A 12,644-nucleotide genomic window follows, 5' to 3' on the forward strand; every position below is an offset into this window, starting at 1 on the left:
CCAAAATTAGAGGACAAGCATGGTACGCTTCATGTAAGAAAAGCTTTAAAGATATGATATGATGGGTCATGAGTAATATAGAGAACTTTATTAAAACATAAAAGAAATTGAATAAGCTAAAATTTTTAGAAAGAAAAAGAGAAACATGGGATAGGGCTAACCTCCCTTATGTGACAAAAGTTATGGTTGCCATTCTTCATTATGGAATATTAATTTGTACAGTTATTTACATACATATCATACATCTTGTTGCAAAGAAAAATACAAAAATAAATCAAAATACAAAGTCTTATGTGTGTCAAGAGATTTCCTATAACTTGTTGCAATCACTATAGAGAATTCTATCTGTCGAATTATGATATTTTGACATCATCACATCCTGACCATGCCAAACCTCCCAAAACAACTCTAAAAACCCTTAATTCCAATCCCAAATGAGGAAGAAACAATAAGCCTAAGTTTTTACCTTGTTCTCATGTTTTGCACACGATCACATTACTTTTATATAGAAAGCTAGAAAAGCTTTCTAAAAGTGAATCACATAAAGAAAATAGCAAAGCATTCTATAAAGAAAGCTTATTTTAATAAAAGCTTATATCAAATCTAATACTTTAATATTATTTAAATTAATAAATTAATACTTTTAAAAATCAATGATTTAGTTAAAATTATCACTAAATAGGCTTAAACTTATAATTTACAAATAAATTAATAATTCTAGTAATACATATTATCATGTAACTACATATTATTATACATTACATTTACTATATAGATTCACCTAAATATTATTTATACTCAATAATTCTTCAAGTTACCTAATTTTACCTAATAATTTACTTATCATAACACTAAATATCATATCTACTAAGCACAATGTGACCAATGTCACACACAGTGCTTATATGTAACAAGTCATGATTATGTAGCAAATAGATAATAAAAATTCATGAATAAATAAATATAAAATTATTTTTTATCATTTCTATTGCATGATTCTATGGTATGAGAAATGAGGGGGAGCCGAGCATCAACCCCTCTGCCTATAAGGCATAGTCTCATATCAGCCCCCTAAAACTTTACTTAACATTCTAACCCTAGGAGGTCACACTTATTGACTCTTCTCTATAATTTGGGAAAAGCCACCCGACTAACTAGGTCCACCCATTCGTAGAACAGTTTATCAAGAGGCCTTCTATCCATTTCCCATAAATGTCATGGCGTACTTTAGTGATTTAAACCAGCATGCTACCATATTTTGATGACACATAAAAACAACTTCCTTAAGTAGTATTGCACAAGGTTAATTGGTTCGTCTTTTTAACCTGGACACAAAGCAATCCTCTTTTTGAAAATATAGCTATTTAAATCTATTCTCATATATACAACCCACTTCGAAGAGTGAACTAACCCCAAAAATTTTGGAATTACCACATGTGTCTTGTTCTCTCGAGCCTTCCAATGCTTAATCGCATTGTGCTCGTATAGGTTTCCTTCCCTATCTCAAGATCGAGATCAAGATTACAATCTCAAACTAGAGCCTTGTTAGTTCTTATTTGTAACAAGGAAGAATCTTTCTACCAAATGTACATAAGCGGCTGTCGATTGTCTTTAGTAGTATATATATACCTCGAGTAAAGAGTATCTAAGGCAGCCCTAAGGATGGCATCACATCTCATTTATGTCCAGCTACTAGAGCCACGATCATAATTAATATTATTCTCCATACTTAATGCAACCATAATTAGTTCATAATTTTCTATCAGTCATTTCTTTCAAAGCAAAGACTAACTTAAATTTTTCATAAATCAAAATCGTCTAATGGAAATTTTTATATGATTCTTCAATTTATCACTATGATTCTAATTGAAAACAAAGTTTCTAACTTCACACATATGAATGCGCTTTAACATTTCATACTTGTGAATGCCCTCTAATATCCTATTTTTGTACACAAAAACTTACTTTAGTATTCTGCATACCAGAATACATTTAAATAGGGTAACATGAAATTAAGTTAAATTCTTACAAAAAGAACTACGAAGAATGATTTTTGCACATTTTTTCTTTTTACTTTTTTAAAAAAAAGATAAATATCATCATTTACAACTAATATCACTATTCAAAATATACTCTTTATGCTACAATAAAAAGATTATCTTATTTTTTATATTAGATAAATAAAAACTATTTGAAAGTTTAATGTGATTTTTTAGAATTTTGTCATATTTTTATATAAAAATATTTTTATTTTTAATAAAGTTTTTAATCATAAATTCTTACATAAATATTAGTATAAAATATAATAATTTTAAGCCACATTTAAATATTAATTATAAAATTTTTAAAAGCTAATTTACTATATTTTTATCTTTAGTATATTAACTTCTAAAAATTTCAATATTATTTCAATTATACTTCTAATTTATAAGTTTAAAAGAAATCCAATATGTATTATTTTAATTATTTAAGAGAGTTTTTATGAAAATAACATAAAATAAAATAGTATACCTCAACCATATTTACGACCGTCGATTGTGTTCTTGACATCATATCTAGTTGATGGTCCCACTACATTGATATACTTACATGGGGCCATAGTGGATGGAAAGAGTGATAGGAAAGAAAAGAATTTCAATATGGCGCTAATGTGTGAACTGCCACTAACTCCTTTTTAAAATTTTTAAAATTCCCTCGACTCTCAAAAGAAGATTTGCATTGACTCTCTCTCTCTCTCTCTCTCTCTCTCTCTCTCTCTCTCAAGAATAGGCTTCTCATTGTCATGAGTTGAAAATGAGAAGGGGAGGGCACTCCTTTAAATAGTTTCTACGGGGAGAAGGGAGGGTTCGTCTTTTTATGAGGATTTAGTAGTGGAATATTATTTTTGTTTTATTATCAAAGAGGGGTTTTTGTTTTTTAGTTCACTTTTAGAAGAAAGAAAAATGTCAATTAATTTAGTGTAAATTTCTTTTCTTAATTTTTCTTTTTATTAGAAAGAAAGGAGGGAAAGCTTGTCTTTTTATAATTAAAAAAAGCGAAGGGGGAGAGGGAGAGGGGAGGAGTTTTCTAAGGTTTACAATTTACATACATAAGTGTATATAAATTTTTTTCTTAAAAGGGGAGAGGGGGGATCACTTCTCATGTAAGAAAGAGCAAACCATCATTTTCTAGACTAATAGGTATCCCAAATCGATCGTTGAGTAGCTTTTCTCCTATAAACATGAGAAGGACCTACTGAAACTCGCCGAGCATAGGATCGCCCACTACAAGACTATGCACATTACCATGCCCTATCAAATGGGCCCCTATTAGAAATATTCATCCTAATAGAATTAGGTATTCCATCAGGTAGTATCATTTGCTAATGTAATTCATTCTGCTTGCACATATATATAAATAAATGATTCATATTTTGAAGTTAAAAAAGTTGAAATTTTGTAGTTAAAAATTAATTATGATAATATTTGAAATGTTAAGGGAGATTATTGGTAGAAAATTAAGAAATTTGAAATGTTTTTCAATAATCTAAAAATTAATTAAGAAAAGTTGAGAATAATCCTTAAAAACTTGATCATAATTTGAAAAAGTCAATGGATAATAAAATAATTTAAAATTTTAATATTAGATCCTTAAAATTTTAAGCTAAATATTTAAAATACTAATTAAATTATTTTAATTTATAAAAATATAGTCAAAATGTAAAAATTTATTTTAGTTTGGGTGAGCTACTAATTTGCTTAGTTTGAGTTATTATGAGAAAAAATAGATATACCGTCAGGACCAAATTGCAAATACTTAATTGAGAAAAGTAGGTATATTATATTCTCTTCCCTTTATGGAAATTGAGATGTCCTCATCTCAAGAGAAACTCAATGTGTTCTTTTTGGGAAATGGATTTCTCAATCTAGGTTGTATCTTCTTCTGGGAAGTTCTTCAATTAGATTAGGTATTCTCATGTGATACAATTTCTCAAAGATTTTTTCCTAATTTCTAGGATTCTAATCTCAAGTTGGACTTCAAGGATCTCTTAGTTTTGTATTACCACTTGCTCATCATCAAGGATATATTCCATATTGGAACATAAGATTTCAATAAGCTTATGTGGAATATGTTGTGGAACTTACCAACTACTCATTGTCGAGGATATTCTTCAGATTGGGAACACAAGATTTTAACAAGCCTATATGGAATATATTGTGGATCTTTAGATGAGAAGGTAGGGCTAGTTTATATGCATATGTTCATAGGTATTTTATGCTTTTGTAGGGTCCACAATACCTAGGACTAAGCTTCTAGAATTTTCCAATAGATAAGGAACTTTTCTTGAGTCAAATCCTTAAAAAGACCATGTCTCCTTCTTTGAAGATTCAATCAAGCCTCTTTGGGTCCATGTAGGCCTTTTTTGCAGATCCTGCAATGTATTTATGTCTTGTTGGATTGCCTTGACATGTTCTTGCATATCATGTAACATCCTTTTAGAGCCTTCGACCTTTATCGTAGGATCTAAGAAATTTAAGGAAGATAAGCATTTCTACTTGAAAATGCGTGGAATGGAGTCATCCCAATACTTTGTTGGAATAAAGCATTATAGGTGTGTTCTACCAATGGGAGGTACTCAATTTATCTTTTTGGTTCGTTGCTACAGTAAGCTCTTAAATGTCTTCCAAAACTTGATTTACTATTTTAGCCTGTCCATCGATAGGAGGGTGATATATTATGTTGAAATGGGTTCCGATGGCTTGAAAGAGACTAGTCCAAATTTTGGAGGTAAAGAGAATGTCAAGATTAATGATGATTGTTTTTGGGAGCCCGTGTGGTTGAATTATCTCCTTGATGAAGATTCTAGTAATATTGGAAGCTTTATGGATTGATTCTATCGAATAGTATGAGCTATCTTAGCAAGGATATCCACAATTACTAGGATGGAATTACACACTTCTTGAACTTTGGGTAGGTCTATTGTACAACCCATGCTAATATATTCTCATTTTATTTGAGGAATATCAAGGGGGTGTAATTCACCAAGGAGCTTGACCCTTTTAGCCTTGACCCTTTGACAACTCAGACATTGGGTTATGCATCTAAGTGTTGAGAGTGGAAAAAGACTAAATTTTTGACTGATTTTTGTTGTTTTTGAGGACTGAATGATTGATTTTTGATGGATTTAGAATGATGTATGGTTGATAATGGAAGTGTTTGAGAGTGTTTTGGATGATATTGATTATGTTTTGGAAGTTCATGATGATTCTCAGTAGAGATATGAAGCTCTGTGATGTTCTGATAGGTTATGTTGAGGTTCTAATTGGTTATGTATACCTTCTGTATAGCTTCTGTTTTGTTCTAATTTTCTTCTGTATAAAGCATGGATTAATGATTGATGAAGATTGAGGTCTTTTGGAAGCCTATTGAATAGTTTTTGATAGTTTGGAATGGTTTGAGTATGAGTTATGAGGTTTTGATGACTTTCTGTAACCCTCTGTAAACCTTCTGTAGAGCCTCTGTCTCTACTCTGTCTCTGCTCTGTATCTGCTCTGTAATTGTTCTAGTATTGTACTGTACTGTTCTGTAGATCTTCTGTAAGTGTTCTGTAGAATGTATGTGTGACTTTGAGAAAATTTTCTACATTTTGAAAAGGATGAATCTAAGTTCAAAAGAGCTAAAACAAATGGAAGAAGTAGATGCTGAAGACTGAAGAGAAGACTGAAGTGACAGTGATAGTAGTGAGTTGTGAAGAGACACTGTAGTGGCTCTAGTGCCTCTTCATATTAGACATACCTCTTGGGAGGTGCATCCACGACCTAAGAAGGATTATTGAAAGTTATTATGAGAGTATTGTAGTGAGGAGATGATGTATTATTGAGAGAGAAAGAGAGAGAAAGAGAAAGAGAGAGAGCCAGAGATTGATGCCAGGAGGCATATTTTACGGTGGATTCCGTGCCGCGGTGGATTCCGTAAACTTTGATGACCGGGGCTCATACACAAAGTGGATTCTTTGTGCGAGAAGTTGATGGGGACGCCTGTCCTTTTCGGGCGTTTCATTAATTTAGTGTGTACATGGGTGATTCCATAGCGGGTGATTCCGCAAAATGCATATTAAATTAATAAACGTTTATGAGTTTAGAGTGCGCACTCGTAATAAATTAAGGTTAGGATTTATTTCTAACCAGTTGATTTATTTATGTAGCTGAAGACTGCTAGGTATTCACTTTTGTCGGTTTAATTGTATTATTTTACTAACGATTGTGAATGCTTCAGTTGATGTGTAGAGATAGTAGTAGTGGCGGAGGAAAGCATTGGAGGATAGCGAGTATTCGATTTATGGATTATATTTTGATAGGCGCCACGCTTATATTTTGTCACGCCTATTTATTGAGGTATCGGATATTTATTATTATTTTGTATGCGCATGGGCGCACGATTATGTTATTTGTACTTGGACATTGTATTGGGTACACCTGACTCTTTGGGCACCGCCCGTTAGCTTTATTTCTATTTTGTGCTAAAGCAAACTCAAAAGCTAAAAGCTTGCTATTTTGTAATTTGGGCTATTATTTGAGCTTGAAGATGATTAATACATAAAATACATGCTTTGTGGAGCACTCACACAAGGCATGGGGGGAGATTGCACCCAATTGGTCTCTTGCTCTTGTCGTTCATGCTTTTTACCTTATAATTTGTGCAAAAAGTAGAGTTCTATTGTTCTTGGGGACCTTCCGGCATTCACTACGCGAGCGTACAGCATCCGATCTGCGCACCAGTGGTATCAGAGCGAAGCTGAGATCAAGAGCTTCCAATCGCTACCCATCTCGTGCGAAGGTGGAGCTCCTGGAACGATCGGGCTCTATGGTCAATCTCGTCACGAACCGTCGATACAGGCAGACTTCTGGCGATCAAGAACCCCTATTTCCATCATTGGATCGCGAAGGACCGGTCTATAGAGGCGGAGGACCACTCCTACATCCTCACATACAAGTCGTAAAAAAAAAACTAGTGAGATAAACTCCATAGCTAACAAGCTTAAAAGCTTTTCCATTTAATAAGCTTAGTATTAAAGCTTATAAGCTTTAAGAAGCTTCAAAGCTTCAAAATCATCACGCGAGATATCAAAGGACGTCACGGATTTTTCGGCGGCGTCAGAAAACGGCCCCCCCTACGATTTCACGATTTTATTAACTAAGCTTAAAAGCTTAGTTACCTAAGTCACAGGTCATATAAGCCTCTCAGATTTAGCAAGTACTGCAAGTCTGCAAAGTTCAGATTCAGCAAGTCTCTCAAGTCTAAATTCTGCAAGTCAGATAAATCGATTAAGTTCTGCAACTCTGCAAGTCACATAAGTCTGCAACTCTACAAGTCAGACAAGTCAACTAGAGTCAGAACTAACTTGTGTTTAAAACTCCTAGAAGGGCTGTTCCTGCGCAGAAACTCCGAACTGCAAAGTTGTTCATTGGAAGGTACTCTACCCATATGCAGGTTTGTTGAAGCATTTTCAGCATACGAAGAAGGATAAAACGTAGATTTTCCGAAGATTGTGAAAGCTATACCCAAAAACACATAAGCCTTGTATTCCCGAACTTGAGCTACGCTCATCCCGCTAACTTGATTTTGAGTGAGAAAGGTCTTTTGAGTTTTGCAGGATGACGGAACCACATATGGATGATCTTATGGCTGAAGGCGACCTACCTGAACCTACGATGGAGCAAAAGCTGGACTTAATCATGATGCAATTGGAAGAAGAACGAAGGGCTAGGCAAGCATTGCAAGTTCAACTGGCAAATTTACAAAGAGCATCTACCGACAAAGAAGAACCTCAAGCTGAAGATCTTATCCGACGTACCATCGACGCAACTCTCGAAGCTCAAACCATCTGCAAGGAATCAAAGATAAGTAAAAGAAGTTTCAAATTTCGCACTTTCAATGGCATACGAGAAGGAAAAACTGTTCTAGCATTCAATAGTTAGTTTGACGACTATTTCCATGAGGAAACCTATGCAGAAAAAGATAAAATCAAGTGTGTCACTAATCATTTAGTGGACAGAGCATCTCTTTGGTGGACTGTAGTATGCAAGAGTATAGATTGTCCCGCTACTTGGGAGAATTTTAAGAAGAAGTTAATGCAGAATTTCCTTCCTCCACAATTTCATGAGAAAGCTATTAAGCAATGGGATCTTCTTCAGCAACGGGATCGTGAGCCTATTCCTCAGTATATAGAGCGTTTTTGGAATGCACTACTCCAGCTACGTATGCTTGAAGACGTGCCTGAAGCGACACACAAGCACAAGTATATGTCTGGACTCCTTGGGCATTACTACGCTGAAGTTAACATATTCAAGCCTGCTACCCTTGAAGACGCCATTTCACTAGCTCACGACACTGAAGACAAGCTACGAGGTAGAGACAGACGTCCATAGCAATTCCAAGCCAATGGTAACTATGGATCTAAGCAATTCAATTCCAACTTTAGAAGATTTAATCCAGGTCGTTTCTCTTCATCATCTTTCTGTAAAAATTGGGCAAAACCACCTGCATTACCATCCAATGTCAATCAAAACCCTAAGCCTATTCCACAACCAAACCCTAATGTCCCTAGACTTCCTGCCATTGCAAACAATGTAACTAAAGCCAAGCCAATAGTATGCTATAAAAGCTACCAGCCTGGACATCTAGCAGCAAATTGCCATTCGAAGAAGCCACCTGCCCATATCAACTACCTTGGAGCAATGGACGATGACGAACATGAAGATATGCCTGATTTCACAGAAGATGACGATGATATTCCTACTCCTTCGGATACTTTACCAGGTATGCGAACTCCACATTCTTTATTGACTATGAAATGTTTAGTGTATGGAAAGGAAAAGATTATTTTGCATGATGACGGTAGTACTCATGATTTTATTTCAGCAAAATTAGTAAAAGAATTGAAGTTACAGACTGTACCTATGCATTATCACATCAAAGCAGCATTCTTAGGCACTAGGTATAATGGTACATAGGAATGTCAAGATTGTGGGAGAGAAGGAAGGAGTCTCACTTGTAGCTTTCTTGCTTGCACAATGGGGGAATACACACAAAGGTGGAGGCTGAAAACTGTTTTCCTCTTCTTAGTTGTGTAAGCAAAAAAGAAGTCTCTTACAAAGAAATAGAAGAACCCTATATATGGGTCTCAAACCAAACTCAACTAACTAAGGTGGCATACTAACTGAGCCACGAACTAGAGTAGATAAGGATAGCTATCATCTAGCTATTATTCATGGGCGGTGTACCAACCACATCTACAACTGACAAGTCGGTGACATGAATGCACAACGGTCACCCTGGCATATCACGAGTGGAGCTCGATATCTCAACACTCCCCCTCGAGCTCAATCCCAATTCCTGCACACCAAGCAGGTCTCTGAACTTGTGTAGCTTCTCTGCGCCCAATGCCTTTGTAAATATGTCAGCTACCTGATCCTCTGTGCTGACATAAACTAGATCAATAAGACCTAGTAAAACCCTCTCTCGCACATAGTGATAATGCACCTCAATGTGCTTTGTTCTAGCATGATAGACTGGGTTATTTGCCAAGTGTATACTGCTCATGTTGTCACAATAAATGACAACTGGCCCATCTGTAGGCTGATGCATATCATAAAGTAGCTTATGCAACCAAGCTACCTCACATGCAGCCATTGCTGCACCCTTGTACTCAGCCTCTGTGCTCGACAAGGCAACTGTAGGTTGTTTCTTGCTGCTCCAAGTGACTGCAGCACTCCCAAAAGAGAACACATATCCACTGGTAGATCGTCTATCAGAAATACTACCAGCCCAAGCAGCATCATTGTATCCATTCAGCTGTATCTGAACCCCAGTCTCATAAAATAGTCCATACTGCAATGTGGACTTCACATACCTGAGTATGCGTCTAGCCGCATCCAAATGCGGTTTCCTTGGAGCCTGCATAAACTGACTTACCAGTCCAACAGCATACTCAGATCTGGCCTAGTAATAGTCATATAAATCAAGCTTCCTACTATGTGTCTGTACATAGTAGGGTCTTCCAGAAGCTCACCTGCATCTGCGCTCAGCTTTACATTCTGCTCCAAAGGAACTGAAATAGGCTTACAGCCTGTCATCCTATATTTGGACAGCATGTCCAATCCATACTGCCTCTGCAAGAGCTATATCCCACTTGGTGATCTAATCACCTCAATGCCCAAGAAATAACGCAGCTCTCCCAAATCCTTCATATCAAACTTTTGCTTCAATAGCATTTTCACATGAAGGATATCTTCATCACTGTCACCTGTCATAATCAAATCATCAACATAAATGACAAGTAGCATAATACCTTTCTCTGTTTTTCTCACATAAAGTGAGAAATCTGCCTTGGAAATCTGAAAGCCAATAGTGACAAGATACTGTCCTATCTTGTCAGACCATGCTCTAGGTGATTGCTTCAATCCATACAAGGCTTTCTTCAACCTACAAACAAACTCAGGATGAACAGCATGCACATAACCTAGTGGCTGCTCCATATAGACCTCTTCTTGCAAATCACCATGCAAGAAGGCATTCTTTACATCCATCTGATGTAAAGACCATCCCTTTGATGCAGCCATAGCAATGACTGCTCTTACGGTTGCCATCCTTGCAACCGGACTGAATGTTTCTTCATAGTCAATGCCATATGTTTGTGCATACCCCTTGACTACTAATCTTGCCTTGTATCTGTTCACAGAACCATCTGCATTGTGCTTCACCTTATAAACCCACTTACAGCCAATTGCATTCTTACCTTTAGGCAAAGGTACCAATTCCCATGTAGCATTTGCTTCCAAGGCATCTATTTCTTCATCCATGGCTTTCTCCCATTTTTCTTTTCCCATGGCTTGCTCAAAAGAAGTGGGTTCTAGTTCCTGTATCACTTTGACCATATATGCATAGTGAATGGCTGTAAATCCATCATATTTCAGCCTATCCACAGGATACCTAGCTCTCGTAGACCTGCGCAAAGTAGGTTCACTCCCAGGTGCTCTCAAAACATCCCTGGTTTCCTTACTCCAGGTGTAACAATAGAAGGAATACCCAACTCATCATCAATGCTCTGTTCTGAGCCACTGGATTCACCATCCACATAAGAGTGACCTGCATTTACATTAAGCATGGGCTGATCTACCTTCTCTTTTCCTTTTCGTGATACCTGCATACCACTATTTGCACTACCTTCAGAAGATTCCCCTGATCTCAATCTGCCTGTCCATGGCGAAGAATGTGAACCACTGCTAGAGGACGTTCCAGGTCCACTAATATTTTGTGACTGCTGCTGTGAATTCTGTGTAGCATTACCATTTTGTGCATCTACATCATCAATCACATTTACTGGTTTATACTAGCTACTCATCTCGTCAAAAACAACATCTCTGCTCACTGTAAACTTACGAGTAGAAGGGTTATAGCATCTATACCCTTTCTGCTGCAGAGAGTAACCAATAAAGATGCACTTCTCAGCTTTTGGATCCAACTTGGATCTCAACTCATCTGGCACATGTACATAGGCAATGCAACCAAAAATTTTCAAATGAGAAATATCTGGTTTCCTACCAGTATACCTCTCCTCTGGAGTCATCCCATGTATTGCTGCAGTGGGAGTCCTGTTCATTATGTAGACTGCTGTAGCAACTGCTTCAGCCCAATAAAAATCTGGGAGGTCTTTTTCATTGAGCATGGCACGAGATACCTCTCCAATATGCCTGTTTTTTCTTTCTGCAATTCCATTTTGTTGTGGGGTATGACTGCATGAATATTGCTGCTTTATGCCATACTCCTACAAGAATCTTGCAAACTCATTTGAGAGGTACTCTCCCCCTCCATCTGACCTTAGGCATTTTATTTGCAGGCCTATTTCTTTTTCAACCATAGCTTTAAGAGTTTTGAAATGCCCAAAAACCTCACTTTTCTTTTTCATAAAATACACCCAAACTTTTCTGCTATAGTCATCAATAAAAGTAACAAAATAATGGCAGCCTCCAAGAGATGCAGCTTTAGTGGTCCACACATCAGAGTGGATTAATTCCAATGGCTTCTTGCTCTCTTGAACATGTCTAGGAAATGGTTTCCTTGCCTGTTTTCCAAACTGACAGGCTTCACATACCTTATGCATTTCTGCAACCTTGAATTTAGGTAATCCTGCAACAATGTTTTGGGCCTGTATTGATTTAAGTCACTGTACATTAACATGACCAATGCGTTTATGCCAAATATCAATATCTGCAACTACACCGGTCCCATGTGCAAACATTGCTGCACTCAATTCAGGCATGTCTGCATCCAATGTAAACATTCTGCCCTTTTTCTTTCCTTTTGCTATCAAGCGACCTTTATTTTTCATATCCTCAACAAAGCATCCATGAGGATTAAATCTGACCTGCAAGCCCTGTTCAACCATTTGACCAACAGAAACCAGATTCTTGGTGATATTCGGGACATGAAATACATCGGACAGGTATTTCTTTTTCCCATCCTGCATAGACAAATGAATTTTTCCAATCTGCATAATCGGATGTGCAGTATCATCACCAGTCTCCACAAATCCTGGTTTTTCCATTTTCCTTGCATCCTCCATCCATTCTGCATGACCTGTCATGTGGTTTGATGCACCTGAG

Source organism: Lygodium microphyllum, chromosome 19 (genome assembly GCF_053477565.2).
Source record: "Lygodium microphyllum isolate KBCC chromosome 19, Lygodium_microphyllum_v1.1.10, whole genome shotgun sequence".
Classification (NCBI taxonomy): Eukaryota; Viridiplantae; Streptophyta; class Polypodiopsida; order Schizaeales; family Lygodiaceae; genus Lygodium; species Lygodium microphyllum.